Source organism: Balaenoptera physalus (assembly GCF_965194825.1).
Source record: "Balaenoptera physalus genome assembly, chromosome: 12".
NCBI lineage: Eukaryota > Metazoa > Chordata > Mammalia > Artiodactyla > Balaenopteridae > Balaenoptera > Balaenoptera physalus.
Window position 1 is genome coordinate 65,946,897 of NC_138897.1, and position 18,461 is coordinate 65,965,357.

At 45.5% G+C, this 18,461-nt stretch overlaps 1 protein-coding gene, 1 long non-coding RNA gene and 1 pseudogene across 6 annotated transcripts in view; 1 reads left to right on the top strand and 2 right to left on the bottom strand.

Moving 5' to 3' along the window:
• The window catches only part of LOC309640278, a 711,494-nt gene that overhangs the window by 201,740 nt on the left and 491,293 nt on the right, over positions 1 to 18,461 (bottom strand). The gene's annotated exons all lie outside the window — the stretch shown is intronic.
• Positions 1 to 18,461, top strand: part of MTCL1 (microtubule crosslinking factor 1) — a 126,831-nt gene that overhangs the window by 24,040 nt on the left and 84,330 nt on the right. The window lies entirely within an intron of this gene.
• On the bottom strand, positions 2,269 to 10,176 carry LOC309640249 (large ribosomal subunit protein eL33 pseudogene; annotated as a pseudogene). Its single transcript has one exon. The product of its transcript is annotated as a large ribosomal subunit protein eL33 pseudogene (transcript).

The following is an 18,461-nucleotide window of genomic DNA, read 5'->3' on the forward strand; positions in this document are numbered from 1 at the left end:
AGGTCGGGCGGCCCCCTCACCGCGGGTCCTGGCCAGGCTGGGACTTACCCACGCCTCTGACCTAGCACCCCTCCCCTCTCCTCTGTCCTCCAGACCTTGGCTCAAGCCCCACCTCCTCCTTTGCTGTGAACTTGGAAGGAGGAGGCTGGTGGGCAGGTGGGCACTGGAGGGGTGGAGGGGAGCTCTGTGCAGACGCCTGGACGGGGGGCCACTGGGGAAGCTGCTGGAGGAGGAGTGGGTCCAGGAGGAAGGGCATCTGCCTCTTGCTCTGACCCACTAATGCTTCTCTATAAAATTAATTTCTACTTTTGGAAGTATTCATTAAGCTGCTGCTTTCATCTCTACTGAGAAAATTATAGGAAGAAGGAGGGCAGAATTCACCTGTAGAGTGAGCACAGCCCTCTCAGCCCTCCTCACCCCTGCTCCCCCCAGACTGTACCTAGAGTCCCACCTCTACTAGTGACATGCAGCCCATCCTTTAAGATTCTCCCAGAAATGCCATCTCCTTCTTGAAGCCTTCCCCAGCACTCTTTCTGAACTCTTTCATGAGGCCCTTGCAGATTCTCATGCAGTTGTAAGAAATAATACAGAAAGGTCCCATGTACCCTTTACCCTGTTTCCCCCAAGTTTTTGTTTGTTTTGGTTTTTCGGCCACACTGCCGGGCGTGCAGGATCTTGGTTCCCTAACCAGGGATCGAACCTATGTCCCCTTTGCATGATCGAACTCATGCAAAGTGCAGAGTCTTTTTTTTTCATGATTTTTTTTTTTTTTTTTTTTTTTAAATATTTTATTTATTTATTTATTTATGGCTGTGTTGGGTCTTTGTTTCTGTGTGAGGGCTTTCTCCAGTTGCGGCAAGTGGGGGCCATTCTTCATCGCGGTGCGCGGGCCTCTCACTATCGCAGCCTCTCTTGTTGCGGAGCACAGGCTCCAGACGCGCAGGCTCAGTAGCTGTGGCTCACGGGCTTAGTCGCTCCGCGGCATGTGGGATCTTCCCAGACCAGGGCGCGAACCCGTGTCCTCTGCATTGGCAGGCAGATTCTCAACCACTGCGCCACCAGGGAAGCCCAAAGTGCAGAGTCTTAACCACTGGACCTCCAGGTAAGTCCCTCCCCCAAGTTTTATTAGGTAACATAAAACTCTGGTATGATCTCACAACTAGGATATCACATTGGTTCAGTCAAGCTACAGAACAGTCCCATCACCACAGGAATCCCTCTCGTTGATCTTTTAGGCCGCACCCGCTTCCCTCCTGTCCCAGCTCCCATCCCGCACCCCTGCACCCACTGCTGTGGTCTCCGTTTCTATAATTGTGTCATTTCAAGAATATGACAAATGGAGTCACACTGTGTAACCTTTGGGGACTGGCTTTTTTCACTCAGCATCATTCTCTGGAGATCTGCCCAGGTTGTGGACACATCTGTGGTCTGTGCTTTTTTTTTTTAATTAAACTTTTTAAAAATTTATTTTTCGCTGCGTCAGGTCTTTATGTGGGCTTTCTTTAGTTGTGGCAAGCAGGGGCTCGTCTTCATTGCGGAGCGTGGGCTTCTCACTGCGGTGGCTTCTCTTGTTGTGGCTCGCGGGCTCTAGGCGTGCGGGCTCAGTAGCTGTGGCGCATAGGCTTAGTTGCTCTGCAGCATGTGGGATCCTCCTGGACCAGGGCTCAAACCCGTGTCCCCTGCATTGGCAGGTGGATTCTTAACCACTGAGTCACTAAAGAAGTCCCCTTTTTTAAAAAAATTTATTTTTGGTTGCATTGGGTCTTTGTTGCTGCGTGTGGGCTTTCTCTAGTTGCGACAAGCGAGGGCTACTCTTTGTTGCGGTGCGCGGGCTTCTCATTGTGGTGGCTTCTCTTGTTGTGGAGCACAGACCCTAGGTGTGGGGGCTTCAGTAGTTACAGCACGTGGGCTCAGTAGTTGTGGCTCGCAGGCTCAGTAGTTGTGGCGTACAGGCTTAGTTGCTCCGCAGCATGTGGGATCTTCCTGGACCAGGGCTTAAACCTGTGTCCCCTGCATTGGCAGGCAGATTCTTAAGCACTGCTCTACCAGAGAAGTCCAGTGCCTTTTTATAGCTGAGGAGTGGTCTACGGTGACCATGCACCACAGGGGGCTTAACCAGTCTGGTTGAAGGACATCTGGGTCGTTTCCAGGTTAAGGCTATTATGAATAAAGTTGCCGCGAATGTCTATGTGCAGGTTTTTGTGGGAACATCAGCCTTCATTTCTCTGGGGTAAATGCTCAGTTCCTGGGTCATATGGTAGTTGCATGTTTCTTTTTCTTTCTTTCTTTTTTTTTTTTTTTTTTTTTTAAGAAAGTGCCCAACTATTTTCCAGAGTGGCTGCACCATTTAATGTTCTCACCAGGCATTAACAAGTGCTCCATTGCTCTGCATCCTCACTGGCATTTGGTGTTGTCACTTCTTCATTTTGGCCATTCTGATAGGAGATATCTCTTTGTGGTTTTAATGTGCATTTCCCTAATGGCTAATGATGTTAGATATATTTTCATGTCATATTTGCCACCTGTATGTCCTCTTTGGTGTCTTCATGTCTTTTGCCCATTTTCTTTCTTTTTTTTTTTTTTTTAATTAAGTATTTATTTATTTATTTATTTATTTATGGCTGTGTTGGGTCTTCGTTTCTGTGCGAGGGCTTTCTCCAGTTGTGGCAAGCTGGGGCCACTCTTCATTGCCGTGCGTGGGCCTCTCACTATTGCGGCCTCTCTTGTTGCGTAGCACAGGCTCCAGACGCGCAGGCTCAGTAGTTGTGGCTCACAGGCCTAGTTGCTTCGCGGCCTGTGGGATCTTCCCAGACCAGGGCTCGAACCCGTGTCCCCTGCATTGGCAGGCAGATTCTCAACCACTGCACCACCAGGGAAGCCCTCTTTTGCCCATTTTCTAATTAGATTGCTTATTTTACTGTTGTGTGTTTTTTTTTTTAACTGCTGAGTTTTGAGAGTTCTTCTAGATACTTGGTCAGATAAATGGTTTACAAGTATTTTCTCCCACTCTGCAGTTTATCTTCCATCCTTTCAGCAGGGTCTTTCACAGGGCAAGTGTTTTTAATTTTGATGAAGTTCAATTTATAAATATTTCCTTTTATGGTATCAATTCTCAGAGCTCTTTGCCTAGACCTAGATTCTGAATATTTTCTCCTGTGTTTTTTTTCGAGCGGGGGTAAGTTTTACAGTTTTACGTTTTACATTTCAATCCATGGTGTCCATTTTGAGTTCATTTTTGTACCAGGTGTGAGACTCAGGTCAAGGTTCATTTTTTGCCTATGGGCCTCCAGTTCTGGCACCATTTCTTGAAAAAGGCTATCTTTGCTCCATTGAGTTACTTTTGTACCTTTGTCAGAAATCAGGGGATGTATGTGTGTAGGTCTATTTCTGGGTGCAGTTCTGCTCTGTTGATCTCTGCCCACACAGCCTCGATTACTCAGCTGTATAAATCTCGAAAGTGCTTCCTTGGTAGGTGTGTACTCCAACCCGCAGTTTGAGGGTCTCACGGGATCCCTCAGTGGCATTTCGGACCTCACATCTCTGACTTATCGGGAATATATGTGTGTCTGCATGTCCTTGCCCTTATCAAGCACTCAGTAAATATTTGTTGAATGAGTGAAGGTTTTGTCATGTTTATCTTTCCTTGAGAAAGAGCTATAACATTATCTTAAAATCTCTTGGCGGGGAATTTCTTGACTCTGTAAGTGATTGCCTCGGGACAGTTCATACAGACCTGAGATTCCAGCTGAGGTCAAGTATGAAGATTTTGATGATGACTGAGGGCCATCAGATCGCCCTGTTTGCTTAGCTCTGAGGTTCGGGGGGGGTCCCTCGCTGGGGTCGTGCCACACGCGGTTGTCCCTGTGAGCGGGCAGCCTCCTCTCTGCCTGTTTCCTGTATCCCTGTGGGCACCCAGGTGGCCTTTCAGGCAGAAGCAGCGATGCTATGTGAGCGGCCATCAGCTTCAGGCCACACTCACTCCCCCCAGAGATGTAAGACCCAGCCCTTCCTCTGCCCTCAGCATGGTCTGTCCTGGCACGTGGGACTCTTTTATACTGTGGAGGGCGGCTGTCAGCCTGTCATCTGCTGTTGAAATAAGGAGCTTGTGAATTTCAGTGACACAGACACCACCGTTCAGGTGGCTTTTCTTAAAAAATAATTAGGGGGCTTCCCTGGTGGCGCAGTGGTTGAGAGTCTGCCTGCCGATGCAGGGGACACGGGTTCGAGCCCTGGTCTGGGAAGATCCCACATGCCGCGGAACAACTGGGCCCGTGAGCCACAACTACTGAGCCTGCGCGTCTGGAGCCTGTGCTCCGCAACAAGAGAGGCCGCGATAGTGAGAGGCCCGCGCACCACGATGAAGAGTGGCCCCCGCTTGCCGCAACTAGAGAAAGCCCTCGCACAGAAACGAAGGCCCAACACAGCCATAAATAAATAAACAAATAAATAAAAATTAAAAAAAAAATAATTAAAACGTAGCCAGAGGAACTTCCCTGGCGGTCCAGTGGGAAAGACTCCGCGGCTCCACTGCAGGGGGCACAGGCTCCACCCCCTGATCAGGGAACTAAGATCCCGCATGCTTCACGGTACGACCAAAAAATATATATATATAGGTAGCCATAGCACGTATTTCTGGATAATTTAAACTCCACTAGACGGCTAACTGCATCCAGTTTGTGCTGCGGGAATAAATAACAAACACTTCTCTTTTCAAAATTTACATTTGATGCTGGGGGGGTGGTCTGTCAAATTTATACACTGTACGTGGTGTTAGTGACATCGTATGATTTGGATAACTTTTATCCTCAAATGCAGAATCAAGAGTCAGAGAAATAGAAATGCTTAGAAGATGCTGTCTGGTATGACTGTTTCCCGAGTACACTTTCTTGGCATTTCTCTGACTCAAGTGAGAACCATCAGACATTGAGTGGTATGATCATGAGCCAAAGAAGCTGTTTTCGTTTTTCCCCTGCAGTCGTCAGGAATTATTCAGCACTGAAAAGACGCCAAGTTATATATATAGTTACGCATCTGTGCAGAATGTCTTGCTGTTGAGCCGTTGATTGCCAGCATTTGAATCCCTGACATAAGGATGAGCCTGGGAGAAATGAGAGAGAAACCTCGAGCCTCCAGGGTGCTTCGCCCTGGGTTGGTCAGTTCCTGTGCTGAGAGAAGGCTTGTGTGGGAGGCTTGGTTCTCATTTGTCCCCCAGCATCACAGATGTTCTTTTTTGTGACCCACAGCAGGTTGACTGGGACAAGGGAATGTCCAAAACACGGAAGCATTCATCAGATGGTTGGTGTTTGAGCATAGATGCTCTTCATCTTTGGATGCTGGGAGCTGGTCGCCCAGGCAAAGCTGTATTTACTCACCAAGCCCATGCTTGATGAGTGGATGGTTTAACCCTGAACAGCTGGAGTAGCCTCTTGTTGGTTGTTTCCCGTCTCACGCGGCTTCCCCTCTTCCGGCTGGAGGTCTCACCATAGTCTGAGCAGGGCTGGGAGCCGGAGGGGGCTGTTTGGGGGAAACCAGGGGTGGGACGTTGCGGCACCGGGTACCGTTTCCATACCCCCCGCCCCAGGGACTATTGGTCAAGGCGCTGGGAGGGGGCTGTGAAGAGGCTTGTGGATGTTCCATCATCTGTGCTTATTCACGCGGATTAGCAACAATGTTTTTCATGAGTGAAACAAAGTCACTTCTGAAAAATCCTCCATTATTTTTGTGACTCCTAGGAAACAGGACAGTTTAAAGTTGATGTAATTTTATGCAACAGGTGCCTGTCTGTCTGGGTCTAATGCATGTGTTTAAAACACTTTTAATGGTCGAGAGCTTTTCACGCTCCTCCCGGAGGAGTCGGAGGAACTTCTCTGGGTGAAATGAGATACTTTCCTTCTGGCCAACTGAGTCCGTGGTTGGGCCTCTCGCTTCCTTTTCAACTTTGAAGTGTCGCTGGGAGTTTCTTGTTGTTTCCAAGGGTTCTCTTGTGTAGGGTTTGGGTTTGGATTTATTTTTAAACCAGGTAACTCACAGGGTCACTAAGTGTTGGGACCCAGGTGTCGCATAACCCTCACATTGTCGTATAACATTGCACATTGGGATTGCCCGACGCATCACTGCTGAGCCATCGCTCGGAGATGGTTTCTCAGCCTCGGCTCTGCGGGTGTTTTGGGCTGGATAACTCTGCCGTGGGAGGCCACTCTGTGCCCTGTAGGATGCGTAACAGCATCTCTGGTCTCCACCCACTGGATGCCAGGAACAACCCTCCATTTGTGCCAGTGTCTATGGGGAGGGGCCCCAAGTCACCCCCAGTTGAGCACCACCGGCTGGGGGAGAGACACCACGTGCACAGGCTGGCCGGATATCTCTCCCCCCAGCTCCCCTGGAGCTTCCGAGGGAAGCATCCCTGCGACCAGATGGGCGTGTGGTGCTGTCCACGTGCCCCTGGCCTTGACAGCGGAGTCCTGTTCTTCCTCTCGAGGGAGGGATGGTTTGACATGATTGTGAGGGGCTGCATAGGTTGTTCTGGTACCTCCGGAAGCCTTCTCATCTCCCTTCTCGCTCTGTACGGGCTCACATCCCCCTCCTGAGCCACCCCAGTGACGTCTGAGCTCAGCTAATTATTAGATTTTCCCAGGGGCAGGCTGGTGACACGATGTGCAGAAAGCAGACACTGCTCGTTCGCCTTTGCTCTCAACCTCTTGACAAACATCTTCAGAGGTGCCCTTTGAAATGGGAGGGGAGGGTAGACGTTTGGGTCTTTCAATGCAGGAGGATTAGAGACCAGCAGTGCTCAGAGCAGGGAATAAGGTGCGCCCTGCTCCTCGGCTTTTATTAGGAGGTGAAAGGGGTCTTGTAAACCCGTGCTGAGGACGAGCCCTTGAGCCCTGTGACACTCGCCCCCAGCTGCCTGGTAGAAGAATCCCTGGGGAGGTTACAAACCCGGATGCCAGGCCACCCCCTGGCCAGTTGCATCAGAACATCTGGGGGTGGGACCCAGGCATCTGAGGGGTTTGTTTTATTCTGTTTCTCAGGCATCTGTGTTTTGTAAAACTTCCCGGTGCTTTTAGATCAGCTGCCATCACTGCCCTGAGAGGATGTTGCGTCTGGAGCATCTCTGTAATTGTAGCTAAATAGTTCCCACCTAGGAGTGGAGCTGTGGGTTGGTGAGATTAACAAATGGTAAAATGAGAGTTTGCAGGATAGGCGTTTGGGGAAGAGGAAGCCTTGGAGTGACCTCTTTCCATCGAAGCAGAGGCCCAGACGACGGGCAGCAGCGTGTAACTGCCCTCGGGCGTGAGTCGGTGCCCAGCCTCGAGTTGTGTGTTTCTGACCACAGCAGTCATAAAGGGCCATGACCATGGGGCTTCCTGGCTGTTAATTATAGTTTTCCTAAAGCACATCAGATGCTGGATTCCAGCCTGCTCATGACAGTGGATTCATCTCTCTCAGGTTCGTTGGAACCTGCCACTCGTCAAATTTGCTCTGCCCCTTGAGTTGTCTTTTTTCTCTTCTATTCTTTCCCTCTTTTGCTCATTTGCAGCGTGCACACTTCTAGCTGTTGTGGATTGTGTTGTTCGTGTGTGACTCTGGTTCTCCAGGTGACCAGTGGGACAGGAACCCGCATTAGGGGGCAGGGTGGCTGTGTGGTCAGTGCCTCCTGTCCTCCTGGTAGCCTCTGAGCCTCTCATGGGGACTTTGAAACCACCCACCCGAGCACTGGGACTTGGTTTCATTCAACTGAACACACTGTCAGTAAAAGGACACTCTTGGGACTTCCCTGGTGGTCCAGCGTGCTTTCCCTACAAGGGGTGTGGGTTTGATCCCTGGCTGGGGAACTAAGATCCCACATGCCTCGTGGCAAGGCCAAAAAATTTCTTTTTAATTTTTAAAAAGGGAATAAAAGGACACTCTTGAATTTAATGTACATAAAAATATGACTTTTACATTAAACAAATGGGAAAACATAAAATAGTTGATTACTCCCCACAATTGCCTACTTCTAATTTATCTTATGGGTCTAGTCCTTCCTTGCTTCTTGAATGAAATCTGGATCTATAATTTCTATGGTCACTCTTGAATAATACATAGCCTTCTGTTCACTTTTAACTCCCCCAAATAGTCTCATTTCTGTAATTAAAATAATGATTCTTTTATAATGATCAAACTCACTCAAGGCCGTGATATGTCCCACCAGTGGGCCCATCTGACCAGTGGGTTGGCTTTCTTGTCTCTTGCTTTTGGGGCCATTTCAGCAGAATAAAGTGAATTTGGTTTGGGAAAGTGTTTGCTACTTTATTATTGAGTGCATAAAAATTCACGATTATCATAACTTGGTAGGTGGTTCTTCTATTATTAAATGCATTATCTCTGTTAGTGCTTTTGCCTTGGATTCCAATGTGTCTGATGCTGCTCTCAGTATCACATTGTACCAATATTGCTACATCGGCTTTCTTTGCAGTATTGTTTGCTGGTATAATTTTTTTACTTCTTTGTTTTCAACTTTTCTCTGTCATGTTTTAAGCAGTTTAAGGCTGAGTGTGTGTGAGAGGTAATCCACGTTTATCTTAATAAATGAGTTTGTTCCATTTAGAGTTATTGTGATTGCACTTAGAGTTGGACTTGTTCTGCTATGTTATTTACTTTTCCTGCCACCATGTTTTTTTTCTTCTTTTTTTTAACCTTCCTGCATTCCATCAAAAATACTGGGCTTGTTTTTTTAATTCTCTCTCTGTTGGTTTAGAATTTATATCTCTGTTCTTTGCAAATTTTAACATACTTAAAAGTGTATTTACCATTCTCCTGAAGGACACAAACTCCTTCTGACACTGACTTGCTGAAAATAATTTAGTGTCAAATCCCCGCTACCCCATTTTAAGCTTCCATTTTATTTTAATTGTAAGTACTTATGCTGATTCACCTTTTAGATCTAAATTTACCAACTTTGGTTACCACTTTTCTTTCCAGGTTCTGTTTCTTCTTGCTGGGATGCATTTAGTGTTATTTCAGTAAGCATAAGTAGGAGGTAATCTCTGCACAGAGGCCTTTGTCTATCTAAAAAATACTCTCAAATGGTAATTTAATTGGGTAGAGAATTTTAGGTTAACAGTTGTTTTCCTCAGCACTTCTAAAGATACAATTCCATTTTTTTTTCAACTATATTTTTTCCTTTTTTCAAATTTTTTTTTTAGTCATTTTATTTTTATTTATTTATTTATGGCTGTGTTGGGTCTTCGTTTCTGTGCGAGGGCTTTCTCTAGTTGTGGCAAGCGGGGGCCACTCTTCATCACGGTGCGTGGGCCTATCACTATCGCGGCCTCTCTTGTTGCGGAGCACAGGCTCCAGACGCGCAGGCTCAGTAATTGTGGCTCACGGGCCCAGTTGCCCCACGGCATGTGGGATCTTCCCAGACCAGGGCTCAAACCCGTGTCCCCTGCATTGGCAGGCAGACTCTCAACCACTGCGCCACCAGGGAAGCCCCCATTATTTTTTGATATCTGTTGCCATTGTAGCAACTGTCAGCCTAATTGTTGTTCTTTGCTGGTAATCTGACTTTCCCTCTGGTTCCTTTTAAGTTTTTCCTGTTACCACTGCAGTTTCACTTGCAGTGATTCATCTTGATGTGGATTTCTTTTTTTTTGTAACTTTTATTTCAGTTTTAATGAGATATAATTGACATGCAGCACTGTATAAGTTTAAGGTATACAGCATAATGATTTGACTTATATCATTTTTTTTTTTTTTTTACAAGAGAACAAGTCCACAGTTTTATCTACTTTTCAGTAAGTTTAAATCCTTGAAGGGTACAGCATCACACGGATTCTGTGTCCAGTGGCCTTAGCAGGAAGGTTGCTTCCAAATTTGGCACAAACTGTGCCACTGTTTCCATGAGTGCAAGTTATCTTTCCCCAGATTACTCTGGTTTTAGGTTTTCCACCAGGAGTTACTGTGTTGTTCTTTGCTTTGTACATAAAAGCACATCTCTTGCCTAGATAGAATTCAGTTTCATCTCGAGCATATACACCTTCAGTTTTCAGGAGAGCTGTGTGCTCCCTCTGGTTCCGTACACCCTGCTTATAGTCAGCAAAAATGGCCTTGGACCACAGCCTTCCAGACATATTTGTCGTTTTAGAAGTCCTGTTCCCAGCAGGCTGGAGCACCCATTCTCGGAGGTCGGGACCAGCACCGTCAGTCCCATATCTCCTCCTTTCTGTCTTCCCTGTTGCTGGATTCCATAGAAATCATTAGCTGGTGGAGCCTCGGAGCCACACCAGTGCCTCGTTGAGGCATATAGCCGAGCCTACCCCACTTATTTGCCCCCAAAGTTTCATATATCATTAAATGATTATCACAGTAAGCTTAGTAAACACACATCACCTCATATAAACACAAAATTAAAGAAATTAAAAAAAATATTTTTTTCCTGATGAGAACTCTTAGGATTTACTCAGAACAAATGTCCTATATGTGGATTTCTTCGTATTTATCCACCTTGGGACTTGCAGTGTGTTCTCATTTCTTATTGATTGTGGTGGCCCAGCCTGTCTAGCTCAGGGTATGTTTGCTGATGTCTGGGTCCAATTGCCCGGCAGTGTCTGGCAGGCATAGCTGATGACGCAGAGACTGGTAGCAGAAGGTCTTAGTCGGAGCTTCTAGAAGTGAAGATCTGTGTCCCTGAAATACAGGCTCTCTGAGGCGGCCACCGTGTAAATCTTACCGGAGTGCATTGGTCTAAAAGAATAAATATATTTCACTTTTCTTATTTCACCTCTAATGCTCTTCATGAAATAACAGTTTTAGTCAATTTCATAGTCAACAGCATTTCCCTCCAAAAACGTTTTGCCTGGTCTCCCTTTCCCATACTGGAGGACTTTCCTTTCTGACTGTAGCTATTCACTGGAGCCGCCACCGCCATCCGACTAAAAAGCTTAGGAACCCTCTGCTCTGAGCTTACTAGTGCAGTTTTTAAAAGATAATTTTATGCATTAACCATTTGCTATAGGGCAATATTGTCATTCTAGCTAAGTTACTCTATATACTAATAAGTCTTTGCATTTATGGGTCTTACAGATGTATTTTTGTCCCCAGTTTAAAGTAGGAAACTCAAAGAGTGAGCGAGTAGGCAATTTTGGTTTTCTCTTGCAAAGTTATTTTTTATAGGTGCTCTTTTATTTATTTATTTTTTAATTGAAGTATAGTTGATGTACAGTGTTGTGTTAGTTTCAGGTGTACAGCAAAATGATTCAGTTTTATATATATATATGTATACACATACATATGTGTATGTATATATATTTATATTCTTTTTCAGATTCTTTCCCATTATAGGTTATTAAAAAATAATGTGTATAGTTCCCTGTGCTATACAGTAGGTCCTTGTTGGTTATCTATTTTATATATAGTAGTGTGTATCAGTTAATCCCAACCTCCTAATTTATCCCTCCCAGTCCTTTCCCCTTTGGTAACCATGAGTTTGTTTTCTATGTCTGTGGGTCGATTTCTGTTTTGTATATATGTTCATTTGTATCTTGTTTTTTAGATTCCGCATATAAGCAATATCATATGATATTTGTCTTTGCCTGGCTTACTTCACTTAGTATGATAATGTCTAGGTCCATCCATGTTGCTGGAAATGGCATTATTTTAGTCTATTTTATGACTGAGTAATATTCCATTGTATATGTATATTCAGCACATCTTTTTTTTTATTCAAAAATCCGTCTACATTTATTTCACATCAATTTCAATGATCATTTGTGAAATCTATAAAATATCCTTTCTGCCTTTCCTTCTTTTTTTATGGAGGTAAAATTGGTATATAAGTTTCAGGTGTACAACATTATCATTCAACATCTATGTTCATTACAAAGTGATCATCCCCCAAAGTTTAGTAACTATCCATCACCACTTGACCCTCTTCATCCATTTCAACCACCCCCAGCTCCCTTCCCCTCTGGTAACCACCAATCTGTTCTCTGTGTCTATGAGTTCATTTCCATATCTCGAGTGTTGTAAATAACACTGCTGAGAACATTGAGGTGCATCTATCTTTTCAAATTAGTGTTCTTGTATTCTTCAGATGAATACCCAGAAGTGGAATAGCTGAATTGTGTGGTAGTTCTATTCTTAACTTCTTGAGGAATCTCCATACTGTTTTCCAAAGTGGCCGCACCAATTTACATTCCCACCAACAGTGTATGAGGGTACAATTTTCTTCACATCTTCACCAACACCTGTTATTTCTTGTCTTTTTGAGAATAGGCATTCTAATAGGTATGAAGTGATATCTCACTGTGGTTTTGCTTTGCATTTCCGTAATAATTAGTGACGTCGATCATCTTTCATGTGTCTATTGGGTCCTCTGCATATTTGAAAAATCAGGTTGTTTGGGGGTTTTGTTGTTGTCAAGTTGTATGCGTTCTTTATATATTTTGAATATTAACCCCTTGATGGATATGTGATTTGCAAATATCTTCTCTCATTCAGTAGGTTGCCTTCTCATGTTTTAAAAAAATTATTTATTTATTTGGCTGCATCAGGTCTTAGTTGTGGCACATGGGCTCTTCATTGTGGTGTGCAGTCTTCTCTCTAGTTGTGGCAGGCAGGCTCCAGAGCGCGCGGCCTCAGTAGTTGCAGGGCAGGGGGCTTAGTTGCACTGCAGCATGTGGGATCTTAGTTCCCCGACCAGGGATCAAACTCGAGTCCCCTGCATTGGAAGGCAGATTCTTTTTTTTTTTTTTTTTAACATCTTTATTGGAGTATAATTGCTTTACAATGGTGTGTTAGTTTCTGCTTTATAACAAAGTGAATCAGTTATACATATACATATGTCCCCATATCTCTTCCCTCTTGCGTCTCCCTCCCTCCCACCCTCCCTATCCCACCCTGCTAGGTGGTCACAAAGCACTGAGCTGATCTCCCTGTGCTATGCGGCTGCTTCCCACTAGCTATCTGTTTTACGTTTGGTAGTGTATATATGTCCACGCCACTCTCTCACTTTGTCACAGCTTACCCTTCCCCCTCCCCATATCCTCAAGTCCATTCTCTAGTAGGTCTGTGTCTTTATTCCCGTCTTACCCCTAGGTTCTTCATGACCTTTTTTTTTTTTTTCTTAGATTCCATATATATGTGTTAGCATACGGTATTTGTTTTTCTCTTTCTGACTTACTTCACTCTGTATGACAGACTCTAGGTCCATCCACCTCACTACAAATAACTCAATTTCGTTTCTTTTTATGGCTGAGTAATATTCCATTGTATATATGTGCCACATCTTCTTTATCCATTCATCTGTTGATGGCCACTTAGGTTGCTTCCATGTCCTGGCTATTGTAAATAGAGCTGCAATGAACATTTTGGTACATGACTCTTTTTGAATTCTGGTTTTCTCAGGGTATATGCCCAGTAGTGGGATTGCTGGGTCGTATGGTAGTTCTATTTTTAGTTTTTTAAGGAACCTCCATACTGTTCTCCATAGTGGCTGCACCAATTTACATTCCCACCAACGGTGTAGGAGGGTTCCCTTTTCTCCATACCCTCTCCAGCATTTATTATCTGTAGACTTTTTGATGATGGGCATTCTGACCGGTGTGGGGTAGTACCTCATTGTAGTTTTGATTTACATTTCTCTAATAAGTAGCAGTGTTGAGCATCTTTTCATGTACCTTTTGGCCATCTCTATGTCTTCTTTGGAGAAATGTCTGTTTAGGTCTTCTGCCCGCTTTTTGATTTGGGTTGTTGGTTTTTTGATATTGAGCTGTATGAGCTGTTTTTGTATTTTGGAGATTAATCCCTTGTTGGTCGCATCATTTGCAAATATTTTCTCCCATTCTGTAGGTTGTCTTTTCGTTTTCTTTATGGTTTCCTTTGCTGTGCAAAAGCTTTTAAGCTTAATTAGGTCACATTTGTTTATTTCTGTTTCTATTTCCGCTACTCTAGGAGGCAGATCCAAAAAGATGTTGCTGTGATTTATGTCAAAAAGTGTTCTGTTTTCCTCTAGGAGTTGTGTATAGCCTCCAGTCTTACAATTTAGGTCTTTAATCCATCTTGAGTTTATTTTGTGTATGGTGTTAGGGAGTGTTCTAATTTCGTTCTTTTACATACAGCTGTCCAGTTCTTCCAGCACTATAGGTACTCTTAATGCAAAGCCCCATGGGTTGATAGCATGATTTTTGAGGAGCTAGTCTTTAATATTTGGAGACAAGTTGGCCAGTAAACACAAATAATTAGAAAACTACCTTGGGAGATTTGGGAAATCTGGCGGACCATTTGCAGAGAATGAAGGCATGGTGTTTCGTTTGCTTTTGGAACGGGAACTAGAGCTGCCTCTTGTGAGCTTGCCCTGCCACACCCCGCCCCCGAACACATTCTGCCCAAGAGCTGCCTTTTCAAGTCAGGTTGGACTGACCTGGTCCGTGGGTGAGTAGAACACGGTGCTTTGAGAGTCGGGAGGGAAGCTCACCGAGTCCTTCTTGGCCAACTTCTACCCTGCCTGGCTCTTGCCGCTACAGCGTATCCACAGACCAGGCTCCACGGAGCGAGACATCACAGAAGAAAACCTCAGCACCAGGTGCTGTGTTGGAGGGGAGGGTCCAGTTAACTCGTGGAAGACACCACAGAAGTCTGGAACTGGTGGGTTTCAGCGCATGTCATGCGCATCTGAGAAAACATCCCTGAAATGTGGGAGCTAAGGGGTGGGGGCAACTGTAAGGGGCGGCAGAGGGCTGCTGCCGGGAGGCAGGTTCCCTGGCAGGACTGGGGTGTGTGCACAGTAGGGGAGAGGCAGTGACCGAGGGCTGCCTGCCAGGAGCATGAACGTGCCTTCCTGTAGAAATCCCTCTGCGTATCTGTGGCGTCTGTAAGAGATCCTACGCTGCCTGGGATGTTTCTTCCCTTGTTATTAAGGACACATGTTCCAGAGATGCACGCCAGCATCTGTCAGAGAGGTCAGAGTAATTCAAGAACGGGCGAGAGCATTATTTATCTTGGTGAAGTCTGGTCAGGGAGGGCTGTGTGCACGTGGATGTGCTGGACGGAGGGTCGCCCCCGACGGCTGTGATTGTAAAGAGGAGGGGGGAGTAACGTAGCTTGTCTCTGGCTTATGAAAACAACCATCTCCTTGGAAAACAACTGAGCATCTCCCGGAGCCTGTTCTGCTGAGCGAGTTTGGAGGCGAATGTGTCCTAGTAATTGGTTAGTAAAGACATAGTTGTATGTTGCTCTTTCACTCACTCACCTCCATCTGGCTTGTTTTTTCCATTAACCAAAGTCCAGTCTTTAGAGCTCTCTTACTGCGTTCAGGGAAGCAGAAACCTGCTCAAGTATGAGAAATCCTTAACAAATAAGATAATGGCCATTTCGAGATAGTGCTTCATGCTTGGGGTTTATTTGCACCTTCCAGCCCCTGTGAGGGGAACTGTTTCATCACCCCCATGGGACAGATGCCCCCGAGCCCAAGGAGATGAAGGCGTGTAACCTAAGACAGTTCCTTGCGAGAGCCTTGTGGCTGCAGAGAGTGAACTTGCTCAGGGCAGGGACTATGGCTGTCATTGTGTCCTGAGTGCCAAGGTGGTGCCTGGGCCAGAAGTTGCTCTCATATTTGGTCAGTGAAGTTAAAAACGGAGCGTCAGAGCAGGTCTCTGTCTCTTAGGTCTTCACCCCCCAGAAGCAGTGTTCTCGCCACGAAGCAGTCCCAGACCATGTCCTCTTTTGCAGAGGACAGTGTTGGGGCCCAGAACAGTTAAGCGACGTGACCAGGGTTTTCTCAAGTGCCAACTGAGTGGTCTTCTCACCGCACGCCTCATGCGGGAGGATACTTGCTTTGGGCGAACATTTCGAAGTGGGATGAGTGGAAGGTTGGAGGGTCGTGGGATTTTTGTTGTGAAACCTCGGTCAGGTCTGCAAAAATGATATGGGTTGCTGATGGCAAACCGCACAACCGAGAAAAGACTGCGGGATGGGAAACGTCAGTGGAATAACAGCTGAATAGAAAACTGCAGGAGACGAGAGAAGGCCCGATGCACCCACCATCCGAGCCCACTGGGATAACTCAGGAGAGTCTCCCTATTTCAAGGTCAGCTGATTAGCAACTGTAATTACCCTTTGGCATGTGGCATCATGCAGTCGCAGGTTCCATGGATTAAGGAAGCGGGCCTTTGGGGGAGGAGGGAATTGTTCTGCCTACGGCAGCAGGCAAACAAGTTTAGAGCTGGTGAGGCTAGAGCTCATTTATTCCTTCCTGCAATTGCATAGTTGGGAAATTGAGGCCTGGGGCATAACATTTATTATGCACCACTGGGTATTAAATGCTTCCAATGCTTGTCTAATCTTCACGACCACCGTTTGAAGTGGGCATTTTTATGTTCCCACTTTAATGATAAGAAAACCGAGGCTCACGGCTGACAAGCCTGCCCTCTGTCAGACTGCCGTGTGTCACAGAGCCGGTAAGTGGCAGAGCTGAGAATCTCACACCTCCAGGTGTCAGAGGGCCCAGCCCATCCATACCCTTTCTACCACATACCGCATGCTGGGTGGGTGTAGTTCCCTAACAGATCTCCGGTTTCCTGCCTGGTGTTCTTTTTCCGTTATACCATTCTGCCAGCTCACATTTTCCTCCAGTGATGGAGCAATAATATATTTTCCAGAATGTATTCTTCCTTCCTTTTTCAAGGAAGATTGCAGTATCATTGGTATTTTCAAGCCTTTTTTTTTTTTTTTTAAATAAATTTATTTATTTATTTATTTATTTTTGGCTGCATTGGGTCTTTGCTGTGCACGGGCTTTCTCTAGTTGTGGCGAGCGGGGGCTACTCTTCGTTGTGGTGCGTGGGCTTCTCATCGCGCGGTGGCTTCTCTTGTTGCGGAGCACCGGCTCTAGAACGCAGGCTCAGTAGTTGTGGCCCATGGGCTTAATTGCTCCACGGCATGTGGGATCTTCCCGGACCAGGGCTCGAACCCGTGTCTCCTGCCTTGGCAGGCGGATTCTTAACCACTGCGCCACCAGGGAAGCCCTTTTCAAGCCTTTTAAACTTTTGTAACTCCTGTTTGCCTTCTCTAAGGGGCACCATGTTTTTCTCATCCCCTCGGAGCATGATTTTTTATTGTATTGATAAATTGCCCAGTTCAAACACATCAGAAGATTTACGTGGAAATTCTAAGATGAAAACTTCACCTGGTCCCCATTCTTCTCCCTACCTCCTGCTGTTTCTTGGGACTGAATCCTGTATTTCTTTTATTGTCTTTGGCACATTCCTTCTGTCTGTTTTGTTTTTTCTTTAACGAGCTTGGATACTTTTAAAAAGAATTGAACTCCGATGTGTGTATGACCCATTTGAACCCTGGTGTAATATCTGTCAGGTTCTGTGAAAAGCTACAGCAGCCCCTTTGTCAAAGACCAGGGCCCTTACATATTGTTTTCTGTTCCTTTTAATCTTTGTAAGGCTCTGGGCTGGGCTGCACTGAAAATCTGAAGAGTCCCTCATTCCCCAACCCAGCCTCATAGGTTCCCTTGTTCTGACGCCTGTGCAGGGCCCAGAACAGGGCAGCCAACCCCACAGAAGTTGTCCAGCCGTGGTCTTTGGTCTCCACTAATCCCATGATCCACAAGGGGATAAGAGCTGGGGAGAGGTCTGGGCTGCTCACAAAGGATCAGAGGGACAAAGTCACCTCCTAATATGTGAGAGGGTTTGAGATTTGGAGCGTCTCAGTCGTAAACTAAACTCATTATCTTTTGCAAATGCTATTTTTAAAAAACATTACAAACTATATTATACAGAAAAATAATATATTTAAAATATGTATACATATATGTATATATACATGTATATATATTACATATAATATATATAAAATTTAAAGAAGAAAGTAAAAAGAATACTCATCTTAGGCAGTAGAATGTTACCAGTTTGTTTGACAATCCATGTAAGATAATCTGTCACCCTCAGGTCAACATTATCTTGAATTCTATTTTTTTTCCTTGCTTTTCTTTCTTTTTTTTTTTAAGCTTTGGGTTTATTTATTTATTTATTTTTATGGCTGTGTTGGGTCTTCGTTTCTGCGCGAGGGCCTTCTCTAATTGCGGCAAGCGGGGGCCACTCTTCATCGCGGTGCGCGGGCCTCTCATTATCGTGGCCTCTCTTGTTGCGGAGCACAGGCTCCAGACGTGCAGGCTCAGTAATTGTGGCTCACGGGCCCAGTTGCTCCTCGGCATATGGGATCTTCCCAGACCAGGGATCGAACCCGTATCCCCTGCATTGGCAGGCAGATTCTCAACCACTGCGCCACCAGGGAAGCCCTTGCTTTTCTTTATAGTTTGCCAACTCTTTGTATCCCAAAGAAGTATATTGTTTATTTCTTCTAATTTTTATTTTATATTGGAGTATAGTTGATTAACAATGTTGTATTAGGGCTTCCCTGCTGGCGCAGTGGTTGAGAGTCTGCCTGCCAATGCAGGGGACGCGGGTTTGA